Genomic DNA, 20,853 nt, shown 5'->3' on the forward strand with positions numbered 1-20,853 from the left:
GTTCCTTATCTACTCAAACTTATCTACTATCTACAGCTAGCTGTTTCTAAGGGTGAATGGAAATCCTAGCCCTTCTGCTTGTCTCCTGCTTTATGTTGCACAAGGAACCCCAATATTACACTATTTTATTTTATTCTGAGTTTTGGATCACTTTGAAATTTCCCAGCCCCGAAGTGTTGGTGAACAGCAAGTTAAAAAATCCATTTCTGAAGTGAGTTCTCAGCCTTGTCAGTGCTGTGAACACCATGGTAAGGGAAATCCCAACAGTTTTCTCTTTAAATCTTGCCATACAGACAAGGAGACCTATCTCTTGTCCCTCCATGTACTCTGTATTTTGTATTCTGGTGATGCTATCTAAACAGTGGCATTTGCAAGTTTTCAAATGTAAATGAGACAGAGCAAACAAGTGGCTTTTTTTTTTTTTTTTTTTTTTTTTTTTTTTTTTTTTTGTTAACAGCAAAACTGTAAAACTGTTGAAACATACCGCAAACCCAAAATCTGCTTCCTACTTTTATATTCTTCAACATTTCAGAACTATTTTGCTACCAACTAACTTCTGACCCTCTCTTTGGTAAAACAAATTAACTAACAAATGAAAAATCACCTACAAAACAACATTTTAAGTTTGGGATATAGTGATTATGTAAACAATCATTTTACACAGTGATGGGAGCTCACTGGTAGGACATCACTACGACCTCAATATATTCTTAAATTTATGAAGAAATGGAGAGAATAGCAGTGGTAATATTTGTTAATGTTACAAAATTTTCCAGAATATTCTTTAAAAATTGATTATGAATTAGATGGATTAGAGCAAGATCTCACAATAATGAATAATAATAATAATAATAAAAAGCAGATGAAATTCAGTGCTGATGAGGACAAAATATGCATTGTCCTTGTATCAAATTTGCACAAGTACTAGCAAATTTTTGGGGAACTGCTGTGGTCTTGCAAAGTACCAGCTCAGAGCTTAGCAGTGATGCAAGGAGCACACACATTATCAGGAATCTTGGATGCGCTATTAGGAGACAGGTTGTCTTTCTTTATTATCATTATATTTATTATATTTATTATATATAATAATATATATATTATTATTATGCTACAGAACTCTGTTTTGTGAAGTCAAAGATACGAAGAAAATTCACATTATTTCTGTATTCTTAAGCTCAGGAGTTCTGAAATAAGAAGACCAAAGCAAAACTTTACTGACTTTAGCCTTTGAAATGTTACTAGAAATCTGATCTTGTTAACATATTGAGTTTGAAACTTGAAGATTTATTTTTATTTTTATTTTATATATTTTGGAAAATGGTCATACAGAAAAAAAAAAAAAGTTTATTTTTCGAATAAAGAGGTAGGGGTTTTTGGTATTAGAAGTAAATTAAAATCTTTCTCATGAAAAATTGCTGTCCTCTAAAAGAAAAAGGAAGAGGAGAAGAAAAAGAAAAAAAGGGGGAAAAAAAAAAAAGAAAAATGTAAAAGAAAGAAAAGTGAAAAAGAAAAATGGAAAAAAATAAAGTTTTTTTAAAACACTGAGTTCAGTTGTGAAACTGCTTTGTTTTGTGCTGGGTTTACTGACATCTGTGGGAGTTCAGCCTCAGCCTTAAAAACAATAAGACAGTGGGATTAAGAAATGAATACAATATTTGGCATTTTAATTATTGGTAGGAAGCTCTGAGACAAGAACACAATGCTTTAAGAAGTGAAAGCTGAATTCAGGATGTACTCCTCATTGTTTATGCCAGACTTGCACTTGTTTAAAAGCAAAATATGAACTGAGACACTGTTTCCACTTTTTTTTTTTTTTTTTAGAAACATATTAAGTGTTCTTTTCAGCTGATTAAATTGGTTTTCCTTCAGATGTACAGCCTGAGAGCTAAAAGTCTGTATTTACATTACAGAATTGCCATCCCAAGACATTCAAAATGCATGAATCAGAACATTAAAAACATGACATTTCAAAATTTACTAAAACCCTGGATTTTCTTGCTTCCTGGATTTTCTTGAGCTTGAAAATGCCACGTTTTCCATCTTTTCTTAGTAAACACAAGAGACAGTTTATTTTATTTTATTTTATTTTATTTTATTTTATTTTATTTTATTTTATTTTATTTTATTTTATTTTATTTTATTTTATTTTATTTTATTTTTAATGCAATTAAGCGGCTTCAGGAGCTCAATTCTCATTGTCTAGCCCTAGCAGATATGAATGAAATAGCTGTGAATATGAAATATCCCAAGATTTGTATTAGGAAAATGAGAGCTGACAGCTGGATGGCAATGCAAAAAGGACAGAGCCCAAAGCCTTACTCTCAGGGCTGTGCCTGTGAGGTTTGGCAGCTCTACTTCTGCCACACCTCTGTACACCTCTGCCAGCTGAGGTGCAGGGTCCCAAATACCTAGAATGAGCAGCCTGATACAGAGTCATCCTTCTTCATGTGTGTGTCTACTGAAGGAACACTGGGCCATGAATGCTTGGGTTGTGGTGCCATGGACTGCTGAGCAGACCTTGCTATTGCTAAAGGAGGAAAGAGCTGCTTTCCCCCATAATTTTTTCTCCATTTACCTGAGCCTAAAACATAAGCTAGTTCCACTCTTCTCTAGTGTTGGGGATTCGAAGATGAACACATTGTATTGTTACCTGGAGATTTTGCCTCTGGGAATTTGCTTGAGAAAAATCTCCCATTTCTGTTGAATTGTTCCTATCAGTTTCCAGAAAGCCAACGATGTTAAGACTTGTGTAGAAAGCTGGAAGTCTGAAGCTAGAAATCAATGAGACGTTGATTTACTTTTCCTAACAACATTCACTCTCTATTCTTTTTTGTTCAGTGGACACTGTATTTGGGTTACTTGAAGAGTGTTATTAAAAGCCATGATATGACCCTGCCAGACCCCACATACCAGCCAATGGTCAAGCCACAGAGCACTGCAGTGGCTCTGTAAGACTGAGCACAGTGCTACAAAGCAGGGAAAGCTTTATATGCTGCCTGCTCAGGCTGTTAATTTGATTCAGCATTGTGGCTTCCAACGTGACTATGGAAGGGGTGGTGGTAAAAATGAGTTTACTGGTTGTGCTCATGCTCACGTTCCTGAGGTGCATCTGTGCCTTCTCTAGGATGCTTGCCTAGTAGGAGTGATTGTGGTAGAGGTTTCTATTCGAGATGTAAATAGAGGTAAATTTCTATTTTAAAACAGAGCACTTGCAAAGAAGATTAGAAATGCATGTCTTTGATGGACCACTTTATTCAGAGAATGTACTGTATCTTACAAACAAAATCATACTACCAAAGACAGGACTAGAAAAATGGCCAATAAATACTCATCAAAGAGGTGACTTTTCTGGTTCCAGTTAGTGCTGCTGGTGTTAAATTCATTTATCTGATGCTGTTTCGATTGTGAAAGCATCAGATTTTGCAGTGTCGAGATGTTGATTCTGTGTGGCTCTGCACTGACCTGTGTGTGCCCTGAGGGGTGTTGCTGAGTAAGGACACCACATTTTCAGGTAGGTCAGTGTGAAAGAGCAACAGCCTGCTGCACTTTGTGGGAAGAGTGTGTCTGTGATGTGGGTATACAAAACGACTCCAGCACTGCCTAGTTACGAGACCGGTTTAGCCGATTTCTGTCTTTATCTGTCTATCCCTTACGCCTATCACTTAAATACACCCACGTCCAGAGAAAAATGAATCAACAGCTTGAAAGCTCACAGCATCCTACATAACAGTTTCTGTCAGAAAGTAAAGAATACCATATTAAGTCGAAACTTCTGTGCGAATAACACTGATGTTACATACAGAAAAATGTTTACTCTCCATTTTGGGAGCAGCGTCATGAGATCTGCATTGATGACAATTGTCAGGTTTCAGCCAGGATTGATTGAGACTTTGTATCTTCAGCATCTTTTCCCCTTTTTTCCTACACAGTATTTTCATTTAAGATAAGACATACAGATCTAAAATATTTAATTGTTTCACTTTTGCATTGTGTAGAATAACTCTAGGAATGTGTAAAAAGAAAATTTTGAGAAGTTGAACTCCTTATGAGAAAGCAGATTTCTCAAAAGACAAATCCAAGTATAAATCTGGATCAATATTTTGCCAAATTTATTAATTGGGATTCTCTCACAATGTACAGAAGAAAGAATACATGTGACCTTTTGCTGAGAACAACCATTTTACATTACCATGCTACCTGCTGGAAAAGCATCATCCCAAGACAAGATTTTTTTCTTTTTTAGTCTTTATTTTTTACTCTTCTTTAGCATAGGCCTGTTTATAAGAATGTATCTAAACCATCTTCCATTGTACTAGCCATTAATTTTCTGAAACTTTGACTGTTCACTCCAGTGAATTTGAAGTAATCTGATCAGAACTGTGTGAACATTCCTGCATTTAGACATTAAACCCCAATTTTTTTTTTTTTTTTTTTTTTTTTTCCCACAGAGGGCTTTCTGAGTAGGCTGCCTAATGAGGTGGGGGAATTTATGTCCCTGGGGAGTTTGGCAACCAGGCTGAGCAGATGCCACTGGAAGCAGTGTAGGTGCTACTGGTACAGCACAGCTGTAGCTACTAGAAAGGGGGAGGGACCTCCTGAGCTCACACCTTGAGATTCTTTGCAAACCGGTTTTCTGTGAGGCACCCTGAGGATAAGATTAGCTAACAAAAAGGTAGCTTTCAGCTGAACCTGTCCTGGATTTCTGGCAAAATCTCCATTTTTGTAAGTGGGAGCTGGGTGTAAAAACACCTGTGTTGGCTGGAGGTCTAATTACCTTCAGCTCTAGATTGATTTGCACAAGAGTTCAATATACAAAACTCATAGTTCTTCAAAATATTACCATCTGCCGTGGATGAGCCTGGATTCTCATCTTCCTGGATTATCTTCAGGAAGAGTTTATCTAGGACTTGTTCATTTCTATAGACAGAATTAAAATTTACTACTTTATTCACATAGCATTATTTGTATTTACTATCCATCCATACATATAACAATTATTGTATAAAGAGATTTTATTTTTAAGCTGGGACTGTAAATTATGTTCAGGTTCGCTAGTGGTCTCATTTAGGAGGAGATCAAATAGAGATGTTATTTTAGATGTGGATATACATTTGATGAGATGACCACTGTAAAAATGATAAGGCCATTTACATTTCTTTGGTATTAGGATGTACATTACTGACAATAAAGTCAATCCTAAGGGAAGATTTGATAAGTTTTAAAGACTGAAAATTTCTGTAGCTTCTACAGGGTGATTCTTTGCAATTTTTGCTTTCATGGCATAACTTGCTAAATATTTTTAAAATTGACTGGTCCCTGTTCTCTGTTCTCTCTTCTGTTAGCTGTATGAACTGAGTTATGCAGTTCTTTCCTACTGAATACTTAGATGAGATAGTTTATGTATATCTCATTTTAAATTAATCTGATATGTTGGAAACATGAAACCCAGAGACACCAGAAAATAGACTGTACTTCAATCACTTCTGTAGACACTAGCAGGACTACTCAAAGATGTTTAGGTGTATTTAAAAATAAAAAATGTAGAATATATAATTTGGTTTTTAAACTTTGCCCTTTTTTGAATCATAAACTTAGTCTAATTATTTACAGCATGTGTACAGGCTTGACAGCTTTTATTGTTACTTTGCAAGCAGGACTCTTCAGATCTAGTAGGATTCTTTTCTCAGCTAGCTGAAGACTTGCTATGAGAAGAAGAGACCATGACCAATCAAGTCAACCATATCAGATGGATCAGCTCATGATCCAATTTCTCACCTCAGTAACGGGGATGCAACTTCTCTGGAGTCTTTAGTAGCTTTAAGATGAAAATCTGGTTTAACAGAACTGCCTGTGTTCTGCTTGTTTTCCTGAACAACACTATGGTGTGCCAGACATTCAGGATGGCTTGAAGCTAATAAGCAGTATCAATAAAGTAAAGAAAATTGTAATAGTGATTTAAATTTACTAATTATTCCCAGTACTAGACAACTATTTTGCTGAATGTGTGAACCAGAATGCAATCAGACAGTACCAGTCCCCCTCTATTTTTCTTTCTCTTTCTTTTCTTTCTTTCTTGCTTGCTTCCTTCCTCCTTTCTTGCTTTCCTCCCTCCCTTCCTCCCTTCTTACCGTGGCAGTGTCAATGATAATGTAACTCCAACCAAAGACAACTCTGAATAAGTATTGTCAGAACACACAAGCAGTGAACATAAAACACTGCTATGGATGCCTTGTCATCCTGTAGGGCCTAAGGTGGAAGGTATTTTTCATGTTCCCACCACAATGAAGTGATCAATTTAATTGATCTACTTGTGTCCAAACCAAAGACTGGGGAAGTCTGGAAGGCTGGACTTCCAGATTAGCTGGAGTGCTCCACAGAGCTTTTGTTAAACTGAATTTAACTTCAGAGCAAAATGTTGAGGTCTAGGAGAAAACAACAACAAACAATAACACAGATACAGTCTGAATGGAGTGAAGACTAAACCCATGGTTTGTGAGGGAAAGGGGAAAATCTGTGTGAAATTTCTCTAAATAGGACCTGCATCTAATCTTGTGGTGGATACTCACTGTACTATACACTTTGGAGCACTAAGGAAGCCACAGGCAGGGGAGCTGCCAGCAATGTGTTTGCTCCCAGGTAGGAGCTCCTACAGGGTATTTTGGTTATACCAAATATTTTTTTCTGGACAGAAAAATGTTATGGCAAAAATGTCCTACTGGCTCTAAGAAGTAATGCCTTCTTAGAAAAATGCCTTCCAGAACCCTCAATGAGACCCTTAAGTGCAGAGTTTTCAGGACAGCAAAGAGCTCAGATGGTTACCACAGTCTGTAATCCTTCCGGTAGAAGAGCTTCTTGGGTTTGGAAAAAATGATGCCAGCTTGCTTAGCGCACCAGCTTCATACTCTTCCCTCTCCCTGTCTCACAGTTCCATCTGTTTCCCTGTTTTCCTGTTTGCATGCTCTTCTGGGCTGATTGTTAGACCTGACCCAACCATCCCCACTGGGGAGAGCTCCTTCAGATGTGTTTTTTGTAGGTTGGCCTTTCTTTGCAGTAGTGAGGATTTTGGAACAATTTCCTGTCAGCTTCCCCTCCTTCTTGCTCTTGAGGGGTTTTCTGAAACTAAGATGGACTTACAAAGTCTGCTAACAAAAACACAAATACTTGTTTCTCAACTGTACAGAAATAAATCAAAATTACACTGGAAAAAAAAATCTATTTCCAAATAGACTCAAAATAATGGCAACATAGGAGTAAATATTATTTAATTGTAAGCTCTGCAAGTGAAGTATAAGCTGTAGAAAATAAAAGTATTATGTCAACCCTAGCCATTCCCATCCCAGAGAACTTGTCTATACTACCACCTCTCAGTAAGTCTGGCTGCTTAACAGGGCCCCCAAAAATAACTTTGCCAGTATAGTCTCCCTATTGCCATAGAAATAAATAAATAAAAAAATAAAACACACTCTGCACCTGAAAATCCATGCTGTATGTCCATGTTTCCTGCTTAGCAAGCATCTGGGCTTTTTTTCCTGTGCTTTAATTATTGTTGATATACATTTATCGATATATACCTATGAGATATATACATGATATGGTATGATATATATGATATATATATGATATATATGGATATATATATATCATGGTGCTAGATGTGAGCACATAGACTGTCATATTTCATACAGAACTGTACCTTTTTGTATCAACAATCATGCATTTTATATGCTAACATTTGTTTGCATATGTATTCATTTTGTGCAAATAAAATCTAGGTGACTACACTCCAAAACTTCAAAAGGAGTTAAAATACAAACCCATGTGAATGTCTGTCTACCAGTATTCATTCTTCTGTTTTTAAAAATTATTTTAGGGCACAAAAGTAAAAATTTACTGCTGTTTAGATGATCAGAAAGAGCTGGTGATACTTTATTTTAGTTCTCGTATCATTATTAATACAGCAGTCTCTGTATTAACTTTGATCAAAATAAATTCTTCATGTGTTCACATCTTTCATGCTTTAACAGGAATTTCATTGTAATTTAGCACAACTGACATGTTCATTTGAGCCAAAGTACAGTTAATGCCTGAGTTAAACAAAATAATTCTCGTTATGCCTGAGCTCTGGGTTATTAGTTGTACTGGTTGCTTTAAAGTTGCACAGTCCTGAACTAAATACCCAAAGATGTTGAAGAACTTCAAAGAATAATAATGCTCAAGTAATCTAACAAGTATTAACAGTCTCTCAACCCTAAAAAGAGAATCATTTACGTAACTAATTAATTTGCGTTAGCAAATAATCTGCTGACATTTACAATATGTATCCTTATTGGTGGTTGAAATAAATATTATGTTGCACGTAAAACTATAAATAGTAAGAATTTTGATGCCAAGCAGAGTTTCAAAATACTATGGAAAATAGATGAGTGCTGGCTACATGAAAGAAATTTGTAGCTCTCAGAAACATGAGCATGTGAAGAGACCTGCTGTCTGTGAAAGTAACTGCAGATTTGACTTGCCCGGTACCCTCCTGTTCTTCAGGTGGGGGACATTGCCCAGGATATCCTATGTCTAAGCAAAGTGAAGTGCCTGAATTTTGTTTTTATTAGCTTTAGCTTGTCTCAGCTTGAGGGTATCTTGGCATGAAGTCTCAATTTAAAGGCTGAAGCACAGAAAGAGTGGTGTCTGGAGTCCCACCCCACTGCCATGGGTGGCATGGAAGGAGCACCCCTTGTAGGATAGAGACTGGGATGAGTAGCTGGGGTGGTGAAGGGCCTTCTAGGCAGGAGTGTTGCTTTCACACCTGCTGATCTAAGCTGGTTTGTGGGGTTACTGGCCAAATCTGCCCATCATGCCTGCTTCTCTCAGTGAGGTTAGGAAACCCTTTATTTGATGGGTCTCATTGCACAGGTGGTCTTGTTCTGCTAATGTGCTCTGGGTACAAATTCCATTTACTTCAGGTTATTGCAGCTTCACAGACACAATACATGCAAATATATGTATTATAAGGCCACTAATATAAGTTGGCAGAGGTCTTTTTGGCAGTGGTAGGTGAGGGCACTATACCCCCTGTATCCTTGTAGGCAGCTGGAGGGAGCATGGCTCCAGGGCAGGAAGGGCAGGCAGCCCATAAACAGCTTTCAGCCTCTCAGCTCAGCTACAGGGGAGGCAGCAGGACTCACAAAGTGATTTAAAGTGTTAAGGAAGTGCCAAGTACCTAAGCTGCAAGCAGAGAGTGTTCCTGACAGTGGGAGATGCAGGGAGATGTGCAGATATGCTGCCAGACTTATGTGGCTTGATGAAGATGGTGACCAGGCAGACCCAACACTTGGCTTCCATAAGACACTTAACATGTCCTTTTTTCCCCCTCAAAACAAACAAACAAACAAGCAAACAAACAAACAAAAACCCACCATGCTTCATGTATACAAGGATAAGGGTAAGTGCAACTTAACATTATTTATTTTATATTTGTCACATATTATTTTCACACAATTTCCTGTGATTCTTATTCTTCTAGACCAAGACTAAGACACATAACAGGACTCCAGTCCCGCAAAGGTCTGAAGACAGAGCCCTATCATTCTGTGGCTCAGATTTGTTTGAGACTCCATTCTGGAAATTCATAGCTAAAAAGGTGAAAGTTGGGAGTCAGTGGATGCAGTAAACTCAGAATGGGGTAACTGCAGGAAGCTTTGGGGACACAGGGAGATAAGCTGTGCAGTGAGCAGCATCCATGAAGAGCATGTTTCTGCTGAGAAACAAATGAAAGCTAGTGCAGAGTGTGACATTAGAGCAAACCAAATCTCTGGGAGGTGTAACTGGTTGCAAAAGAGAATGATGTTTTGTGACGGTAATGTGATGACAATACTCTTGAAAATGCCAGTGTTTTATACAACCTGGTCAGTAGTGATGTTACTAGGTAAAAAAGGACAATGTTTGAACAGGAAAGATGGGTAGATGAAAAAACTTAGAAGCATGGAAGGTAATATTAATGAACTGTAAGAAATTAAATAATTTCACATAACAAGCAGAAGAGTAAGACAGAAATGTTACACAGCTATTAAAAATACTAAAATAAGTGATTTATTCCACTCATTTACCCTTCATTAAATGTAAGCGCAAGCAGTGTCTAGGACACTGACAAGCAGTTTCAAACAAAACCAGCAATAGAGAGCATCTAGATTTATACAGTGGCTTATAAGTAAGACCCAAATCCACCAATTGATTTAAGCCTGAGAAATATCAAACAAACAAACAAACAAACAAACAAAAAAACATACAGGCATAACTGGATTTGTTATTCTAGTCTCTTTGGTTCGTTGCAATTCTTGAGCATTTTTTATTCCATCTGTGGTGATTGTGCATGTGAAGGGAATTCTGCCATTGCAAGGCAGTAATTGAGGACTGAGATCTATTGCCTTTACATTCTGCATATCAATCAGGGAAATCTCTGATGCGCATAAAATAAACTACCTGAGATGTTAGGTAACTCCACTCCTTTGGGTTGGGGCCTGAAGCCATTCATTACATGTGGATGGGCAAATGCCTGGGATGCTCATCACACTGTGATACAGGGGTCCCTGCAGATTTTAGCCCAAGATCTCTGGCACACAGAAAAATAGGTAGGGAAGATACGGGACTTGAGTCACCCAAGGTCATACTACAGTAGGGCTGTGATTAATGAGAATATTCACAGGTAACTTAGCAGAAAAGAGATATCATTGCTTTTCTGCTGTTGGGTGTATGTATTTTTAAAAAATAATAAGATAGAAATTTTAACTTTTTTTCTTTTGGATTTTGTTTGAAACCTCTGGTACAGGTCCCTTTGATATCAACTGCTGCTTGCTTTTGTATTTATTTTATTTAAGGTTTAATGGTGAATATGCCCATTTTGTTGTATTACTCATCTATATCTTGTGGTGCAAGGGACTGATTTTGAATGGAGGGGGTACATGAGGTTCCAGAGGTAAGGCCATTTCCATAGGTGCTTTGGTACTTCTTTTAAAATACAGAGTGATGAAGGACACAGGTAGAAGCAGCAGCTGGCATAATGTTGAAAAATCAGGATACTGCTGTGAGCTTTCATGTTTGACTACCTGTCGTGGTTTAACCCGGCCGGCAGCTAAACACCACGCAGCCGTTCACTCACCCTCCCCCCTCCCTCTCTGTGACAGGGGAGAGAAATGGAAAGTGAAGCCCGTGAGCTGAGATAAAGACAGTTTAATAAGACAGGAAAATAATAATAATAATAATAATAATAATAATAATAATAATAATAATAATAATAATAATAATAATAATAATAATACAATGATGATAATAGTACTACTAATAATAATGTGTATAAACAAGTGATGCACAGTGCAATTGCTCACCACCCGCTGACCGATGCTGAGCCTAACCCCGAGCAGTCTGGCGCCCCTCCCCCAGCTAACCACCCCTATATATTGTTTAGCATGACGTCAGATGGTATGGAATACCCCTTTGGCTAGTTGGGGTCACCTGTCCTGGGTCTGTCCCCTCCCAGCTCTTACTGCACCCCCAGCCTGCCTGTTGGCAGGACAGAGCAAGAAGCTGAGATGTCCTTGGCTTAGTATAAGTACTGCTCTGCAACAATTAAAACATCAGGGTGTTATCAGCACTCTTCTCATCCTAAGCCAAAACATAGCATTCTACCAGCTACTAGGAAGAAAATTAACTCTGTTCTAACTGAAACCAGGACACTACCCCAATTTGGCACAGAGCCTGTTATTATGAAAAGGTGTAAAATATGCAAAAATGCCTACCAAGAATTGAGATCTCATCAGTATTATATATAAATTACACAAACATGTAAAAGCTCACATCACTCTCCTTTCAGTGAAATATAAGTCCTTTTGCAGATGTTATCTTAACCTTGTTAGTAGAAAGGCCTTGGTTTCTGCCTCAAAGGTGAGCATCCCAACATTTACCATGGGCTCTGTCCAGAGTCATGGCTTCTGCAAAGCCCGACCTGAATTCTGCTGAATGTGTAGGAGCAGACGTAATAGGGACAACAGTACTTAGGCACAGATCCAAAGGTAATGAAATACCAAAATTTGAGAGCTTTCATTTCACTTCATTTTTTATCTTGATCGTGATATAGTCTTTAAGCAAACAAGCTGAAAATAGTTGGACAGATGTGCAGATATGTGTCCCCACCAATACGTCCCTTCCTCCGCAAAGGGAGTACTCCTGCATTTGGATGAATATTTGTTTATTCATTCATTGCGGTAACACTATGATTAAGCAGATGCTAATTACACCCTTAATGCAATTGAATTAATTTAATAAATAATAATCTAGCTTTTTATTAGACTCCAAGTAATTATTTACGCCCTTGTCATACTCTGTTTTTGTTTGCATGTTATAAAAGCTTATATTTCCAACTCTTTCTGGTAAAATATGTATATTTGTCAGTAGAAGAATCTAAGTCATCTAATGTTTTGATCTACATGAACTTTTCAAGTAGATGGGCATTCATTTTGAAGTCATCTGATCCTGACAAGAATAGTCTCTGTGAGGTCAAGGAGAAACAATGTCTAGCATCTTCGTGTCCTTAAACAAGCTGCACATTTCAGTAAATACCAGAGATTTATTGGTGGCCAAGAGGGAGATGAAGGAAAGGCTAAGGTTAAGACTATCATTTGTAACTTTCAAATCACTAACGAGAAGGATGAAAATTTAGCCCTTTGAAGTCCTCCAGAATGAATGGTGTGAATGTTTACTATCTAACCCCTCTGCTGCTTCTCTTTGGAGCTGTGCCAGTACAGTGCTTTTTGCACCTATGTCCTAAGTTGGTCTCTCAGTAGTTAAAAGGAAAATTAGTATAGAGAGGAACCTATTCAGCAATAAAATGTTGCCCTTTGCATTTTTGATTCACCTTTATTTTAAAGACCACAAAGCCAAATTATGTGAATCTCTGAAAAATATGGAAAAACTCAGGACACTCAGGTGAGAAAGGTAGAACTTAACATGATAGGAGGAAATGGGTAGCTTTTGTTTCTGGTTTTCTACTTGAAAACCATTCATCCAGAGTTGTGATCCATTCATCCAGAGCTGCCAGTCAACATTCATTTCAGAATCAAATATTTTTTCCTTGTAGAAAGCCAACTAGCTTGTAAGAACTCTGATCCAGCTATCCTAATAATTCTGATTGACTGCAATTGCATCTTTTACATTTTATAAATAGTTTTGGTTAATCATCATTATCAATGAATTACAATGTTAACTTTCTATCTTATATAATTGAAGTAATACAACAAAGGTAAGTGTAGGAATGGGTTTCTGATGTGGATGTGCCATGAACGGCACCTGTGGCTTCCAGGAACAAAAACTCTTCTTCGGAAAAGAGACGGTGTCTTCTTTAAAAGATGTGGATTGTGAAGGAGTTAAAGGTAATGTGATTCATTCTAGAGTGAAGTGTGTCAGCCTGCTGTATTACATCTGATCTTATGTTTGACTTTGATTAGTTCTGCTGTGGTGGGTATTAAGGTTACAAATGTTGGGGTGGCATTTTAAAAAACAAAAGGAAACTGTTAGGGGTGGGAAGAGAGGTTACACCATTCCTACTTTAAGCAGATCTCTAAAACACCGGGAGAACTCAGGACTGCAAAATTCATTTATTTGTGTCATATTTTTTGGACAGTTATATCAAACAGTTTCAAGGCTTACTGTTATGGAAAGTTATTAATGTTTGTTTTGTAGGGTCCGGACAGCAAGAGAAATCCGGGAAGACGCAGTCATACAGCCACTAAGGACAACAGAAAGCTGCTCTTCAGATTTTCTTACCTTAATTTTTCTCAGCGTTGCCACAGCATGTATTCCAGATGTATTTCAGGTCTCCAGTGCTGTATTTTTTGGAATAATACTCCACATGTAATTCTACTCTATGTTAATAAAATGAATATACTGTAAAAACATCTGTAAATATCCCCCCAGCATATTTCATGTGCTCTGAAACAGGCTTGTGTTTAGTCCCCTGATACAATGAGACGGTCTAGAAGAATAGGAAATAATAACAGCCTGCACACGCATGTCATGCCAGCTACTTCATGCCAAATGTTGTTCTCCAGCACCTGGCAAGCACAATTCATTCATTTTCCAAATGTCAGTGGCCAGCCAGCTCCTCGGGACATTCCCTCCTAATGCAGGGTTACTTGATAGGCACAATCAGGCAGATTTTGGCTGCCAGCCTTGTTCCCAAGTCACGTGTGCAAACTGTAAGGACGGAAGTGCATCTTGCTTCTGGTTTTGTCTTGTAAGCAGCAACTTTTTGTATTATCTTTGATATTTATTTTACTCCGTCATTAGTATTTCACAGTATTTCAACAGGGCTTTGAGGGATGCATAGTTGGAATACTGAAAATACTCTATAGGTACCAAGACACAGCAACTGGCTTCTTATCTAATGCCTGAAGTATTAATGGCATGCTGCAGTCACCTGGCTTATAGGGGCAGGAGAGCCCACGCAGCTGTGAGTGTCTGCTGTATGCCCCACTATTCATCAGTGCCCTCCCTGGGGATGCAGTGCCTCTGCCCATGGCTTTTAGGTGTCAGGGGGTAGTTGAGATGAGGGTGCTGCTCCACCAGCCCCCATGCCAGCATCTCCATCTATAGCTCCCATCACTAGGTTTGCACCCTAAGCTGCTACGTACAGTTGCCTGGCAGCTGTAATTTCACTGCAATTCTGCACTGAAAGGAGCCTTGTCAGCCATACAGAGGGCATTTGATGGCTTTCAGTGGGATATGTGTGCAGAGCCTGCCTAGCCAGTCTTTCAGATGCAAGCTCAGCTACAGCAGACATAATGTGACTGTGTGCAAATGATCTTTGAAGTTCTCTGATTCATGGCTGTAACCTAGAAGCTCTGGTTATTTCCACCAAAAATAAACTCAAATAATGCTTCTTTCTATGCCTGGAAATACTTTTTATTCAGTCTTTTCACTTGCTTTCATTTCAGTGAGAAGAATGCGAGATGGGTGAACTAAGGGTTTTGAAATGTCAGACAATTAGCAAGTAGCCATAAGGTGAATTGAAAGTGCTTCTCTCTCTCTCTTCTTTTTATTTTATTTTATTTTATTTTATTTTATTTTATTTTATTTTATTTTATTTTATTTTATTTTATTTTATTTTATTTTATTTTATTTTATTTTATTTTATTTTATTTTATTTTATTTTATTTATTTCTTTTCCTTTTTTCTTTATAAGATAGCAATAAACATATCTGAACCAGTCTGTATCCCTGGCAGACGAGGCCACCCTTTTATTATTTGTGTCAGTCACTCCAGACTCTCAATCTTAACGATTAAAAATATTCTGATGCCTAGAATAAACAAATGTTTGTAGAAGTGGCCATCAGCACTTAATGATAGACTTTACAGATGGATGTATGATCTACACAGCTGACATACTTAGCTAGCTAGCAGCTATAGAAGTACTCTGTCCCCTGGGTAAAGGATGAAGCCCATAAGTCCATGCTGGTGCTCTGAAACACCTTTGCTGCACTCAAGTTGTTTGATTGAGAGAAATGTCCAAAGCTAATGGCAGGAAATAGTAAAATCACTGTTTCTGCCTGTCTGAGAGGAAAGGATACTGGATTTGTGCGTGTAATATATAATAATAGTAACAGTAATAGCAATAGTAATAGCAATAGTAACAAACCACCCAATTCCATGGAGAGTAGTAAATGATTTTGTCTGGTCTGACAAAATCAAGACATATATGGGAAGTAATGATGCTGGCCAATCAAAATATATATGGGAAGTAAAGATGCTGGTACATGAAATTATTTAGCTAACTCACCAAGTTAGAGGCTTTTGCTTCTGAGCAGGCAGCACAAATGCTGCATCCTGCAGTGTGTGTGTGCAGTCAGCTGGGATGTGGAACTGCAAGCAGTGCCTTCCAGACATCACTTGGATAGCTCTAATCATCCGACCAAAATAAGGCAATGCCTTTGTAAGTGGGGCTTGGATGAAGCACCAAATCTTCAAAGGTGTGTGAGTGTCCACATAGCCTCTTGGGACCTAGCATAACCTAGCACTTAGGTAAAGTCAGAGGCGATGAGAGAAATCTGGTTTATTGGAAGGAGAACTTGGAGACCTTAGCTAGAAGTTGTCTTTCTTCCTGGATTTGTTCATCTTTAGGAAAAAGCTTTTCAACTAGCCTGGTCAAACAGGAGACAGGCTGAAAGGTCAGGAAGGGAATGCTAATGCTTTGGACAATTGACATTCATTTGGAAGGAGGATGATATTTATGACTGACCCATGAAATAGATGGCTTTGTCAAGGATAAGGGGACCATGATACTGGATTACTGGCACATATGGCCATTGGTGCCAACAGAGCATCACAGCTTACTCTGGCTATGAGTCATCTCCCCCTGAGGAAGTTGCATGAAAATAACACTTAACAAGGACGATAAAGACTAGAGATAAAAGAGCGAAGAATCTGTTAGCAATATTTCTGTAGCAAGCAGATGACTGAATGTATTTCCAAATGTTACATAATTTTTTTTTTGTGTGTGACTCACAACAACAGTCTATAGAGCGTATGCAACATTTGGTACAGCAGCGAATCAGTGTAAATACCAACAGCATTTTTGTCGTCTGAGGAGATACTCACAGAAAAGCAAACCTGTAACTTTGTGCTAATGTTCTTTCAGATGGGGAGCTTGCATGATTATATGTTTGTTTATTTCTTCCTTGTGCGTTTTATCCCATCTTTATTAATATTGGGAAAATCCCGTTGTAATAAAATGTTTTTCTTAGAGTGGATTTATGCAGAGTTAATAAAAAATATTGCAACTATGTCTGCATTATTGACTTCCTTTTGTGGAACCCAAGTCAGCCTGCTGTGACAGCAAGCCACTATTTTCTGCAGATTTTGGAAAGAGGAAAATGGTTCAGGAAAAAGTTGTCATGAATATTTAATAAAAAGGAGACCTCCTGAAACCTTTGATTGCTTCCACAGTTTAAAAATTGTGTGAAACTCCATTGGATATCTTCATCTGAGAAAATGAAGGGGGTGCCTTTCCACAACCTGTGCCGTTGTGGAAAACCTGGTGCTGCTTTGGTATAGCTTCTCTGCTTGAATCTTCTTTGGGCTCCTCTGCTGTGCTTTGTGTGATGTTCTTGCAGGTCTTCCTGAAGCTTCCCAGCCCACTTCTTGCTTGTTCTTCTTCCCGTACTGAACACCCTTTTCAGTTTAGCATTTGCTTTTTTGGTCAATTATCCCCTCCTCTCATGTGTCAAATCCTCACATTCTTCTTGACTCTCTACTCTTCAGGTTTTCTTCTTCCTACCATCTGTCTTGTCCTAGCATCCTCCTACCTTATTTTTGCAGTACACCCTCCTTTTTCTTCCTCCTGCCTGTGTTTATGTAAAGAAAGGCTCACTCTCCAGTCCTCTAGCTGCCCTCCCATCACACCTCTGCAGATTCCATCAGAAATGTCAGGAATCAGAGAAAATGATTCCTAAGGGTTAACTGTCAATCTTTCAATTTGTGATACTGTCCGGAATAGAAACACATCACCCTGAAATCCTACATTTTCCCTACTAATCTAATTCAAATATGTTATCCTTACAATTAGAAAATTTTTCTTCATGCCTAGCACAGATCTCAATTTTCATGCAGTTTAAGCCCATCTGTTTTTCTCTTAATCCCTGTGGGCACGGAAAGCAGCTTTCTAGAGCAGCTGTTTATGTATTGAAGATGGTTACTTCTCAGTCTTCTATCCTCTTTATATTCCTATTGAACAAACTTCAGTTTCTTCTGTTTCTAGTATCATTCCTTCCTTTGTATTTTTTTTTTCTCTCCATAAAGTCCTTTTGCCTCTCTTTAACATCTATAGGTCTTCTGCTGCTTCACATTTCCTCTCACTTTTTTCCCTTTACTTTCTACTCTTGTTTTCAACTTCAACATGGCTGCACCTCCTTTTTCCTAAATATTCTTTTCCAATCCTTCTGACAATTCCTGCTCTGCTCTATATCATGGGAACATGTGGAGGCTTGTTGCAATCAATGCCAGGAATGTGTTGCCTCGGTATGGCAGGAATGCATGGAAGCCATCTACTGTAATGTAAATGCCATTTTACTTTCTCTTTGCAGAATGTCTTTTTTAGTCCTAGCCCCTGCAAAATGCTGCTGGTGCTCTTCTGTCTTCCCTGTTTCCATGGCAGCCGATCCCATACTTTCATGACTTTCTCATCAGTGGCCTAAACAAAATCCAGAACTGTCATAATTAAAATGGAAGCCAGTATATGGTATTTTTGAAGACTGGGTGGTATTATATGATAAAAGTACTTTCAGCTAAAAATGGGTAAGTAATTAAGCACCATTATATTATGACACTTTCAGAGGTATTTTGTGGGACATGTCCTGAATATAGTAAAATTGCAATGTTAAATACAGCTAATGACACTGTTCCAGAAGTACAGAACGTATCAGTTTAATTAACCCAGAGTCACTGCAGCCTGATTTTTAACAAACTCCCCCCCCCCCCACCTTCCGTAAAAGCTCTTCCAACTCAAGCATTTTATCTGTGTGTCCTTGGGACCAGATCTGGATTTGGGTCCTGCACTTAGGACCTGTAGCTCTAATGGCTGATCCAAAATCCACATCTAAATGCTTTCAACCTTCTGCATAGTTGTAGGCCAGTTTCAACATTTTCACAGGCTTCAGTTTTCAGTGAAATACCTGATTTCTTCCCTCCTTCCCACCTCCCCACAAATGTGTTTGGATGGTAACTATGAGGTGCTCAGGAACTGAAAAATGTTTCACCTTAGGTCACCATGTATAGACTAAAGACTTCAAACGTAGGCAACAATTCTCAAAACTTTTGGTCAAAATCTGTTATTTGTGGTCTAATACAGTGTCTGTGCCAAGGTGCTTTTCAGTTAGCTGTGCAATTTGCAAATTCAAGAAAGACATGTCTCTTCTTTCAAATTCATGGATCCATCTGAAAGGAATTCAGGAGTACCATACAAATTATTATTGTGAAAGATAATGCCTGGGAATCTATTCCAGAGGTCTGTTCTCTGTATTTTCTTCTAATTTGGATAAATCAGCATAAAAAAGCAGAGTTCAAAATCACAGGCTTAAAGACTATAATTCCTTTTCTGCCATTTACTGCTCCCTAATTAATTAACATTGAAGTCACTTAAGAAAGTAAAACCTAGCCCTCATCTAGGTGTATGTTCCTCATCTTCTACAGAGATGCCTGATTGTTAAGTCTAAGACATGGAGGAAGCTCAGGCAATTGAGCCAAAATAATTTTCCAACACAGGATATATTTTATTCCATCTAACAATCCACATTTTTGTAGCAAGTCCAGAAAGCATCATACCGCACACTTACAGGAAATCACAACCCTCAGAAAGACTCCTTGGTCTTGAGTTGTGAATCACCTTCAGCCATATGTCCAGTCTTTATCAGAATCTTACCGGGGGCATTTGTAGTGGAGCTCATAACCCGAGCTCATAACCCAGATGACAGCAGATGTTTTCCTCAGCGATGACACTCTTATGTTGGTTTCTATGAGTTGTGAAGGGCCCTTAGAAATCTCCGTGTACAGTTTTCAGGCATTTTCTTTTCTCTTCAACTCAGAAGTACTGTGTTTAAATCACTGCCCTGATACTGGAGATGGTGAGTGTAGCATTGCAAGTCACACAAACTAGCATCAACAGTACGCAGAGGACTGGACCCAATGAAAATTGTGACATGACACATGTAATTCAGTGTACTACATGCTGCAACAGAAATGGCTTCTGCAGCTAAACTCATACTGAGCTAAATTCAGTTCTTGAACAAGTGTGCTCAATAGAAAAACCATGAGTTGCTGGAATAATTGGCTGAGGTGTGGGGGCAAGTAGCTGTCTGTGGGGAACAGAAGAATAAGCTGAATTTGCTAGAGTTGGGGGTGGGTGGGCAGTTAAGGATAAAAGATAGTTAAAAAAAATAGTGGCAGCACAGAAAGCATACAACAAAAAACATTTCAAGGGTGATTAGGAAAATCCTGTTCTTTTCCATCTCTGAGAAAACAATTCAAAACCTTCCTCCTGGAGAAATGGCGCTCAGTATACCGCCAATTTGCATCTAAATTCTCCCAGATAACCAGTCTTGATTGATTGTGAAAAGCAAATGCATGAAACAAACAAATACTGACATGAATAAATTTAGATTATTGGGAAAAATGCTGCCACTTTTTTTTTTTTTTAATTAAAAAAAAAAACAAAACAAAATAACATAGCAACATGAGAGATTTTGACAAATTCCATTACAGGTTCCATTTTTGCTTTTTTTTTTTTTTTGAGGAGGCTGAGAGATTTCCCCAACAGTGATGACCACAACATAAACTGTTTAGACATGTACAGTTTTACTTTTTCTGTTAGTTTAAAAAACATTAACATTATAGACAATTTTCCTTAAAGATGTTGTGTATGGAAATTATGCTTCCAGATATCTCTTATTTTGCAGATTCCGTATTCTGTAGGAAAAAAAAATGAGATGGATTCTGTAGATGGCTCAGTTACAGTACATTGGCATATGCAGGTTCTTCCTCAGACTTAACATAATTTCTATTTTTTTTCTTCTTTCTTTGAATATTAAATGAGACTGAGAAGACGACTTCATTTGAAAGGCTTATTTAATTTCCAGTCTCTTCATTTTCTTTGTTTGATGAATTACATTTCCATATTAGAACAGTATGTAGAATTCTCCCCCCTGACTAAATGGTTCAAATGAGCTATGAATAAAACCATTTAGATATAATTCACAACCATGTTTTATAACGTGGTTTTATAACAACTAGCTAAGACTGTTACTGTATCTCACTATGTAG

General features: G+C 38.0%; 1 protein-coding gene across 1 annotated transcript in view; it reads right to left on the bottom strand.

Moving 5' to 3' along the window:
- Window positions 1-19,291: 19,291 nt before the first annotated feature.
- JPH1 (junctophilin 1) overlaps window positions 19,292-20,853 on the bottom strand; it is an 89,541-nt gene continuing 87,979 nt past the window's right edge. Inside the window, exon 6 of the mRNA XM_082753122.1 lies at window positions 19,292-20,499. The gene's annotated coding sequence lies outside the window, so the exon portion shown is untranslated. The remainder of the gene's footprint in view (window positions 20,500-20,853) is intronic.

This window comes from Aythya marila (assembly GCF_965140915.1).
Source record: "Aythya marila genome assembly, chromosome: 2".
Classification (NCBI taxonomy): domain Eukaryota; kingdom Metazoa; phylum Chordata; class Aves; order Anseriformes; family Anatidae; genus Aythya; species Aythya marila.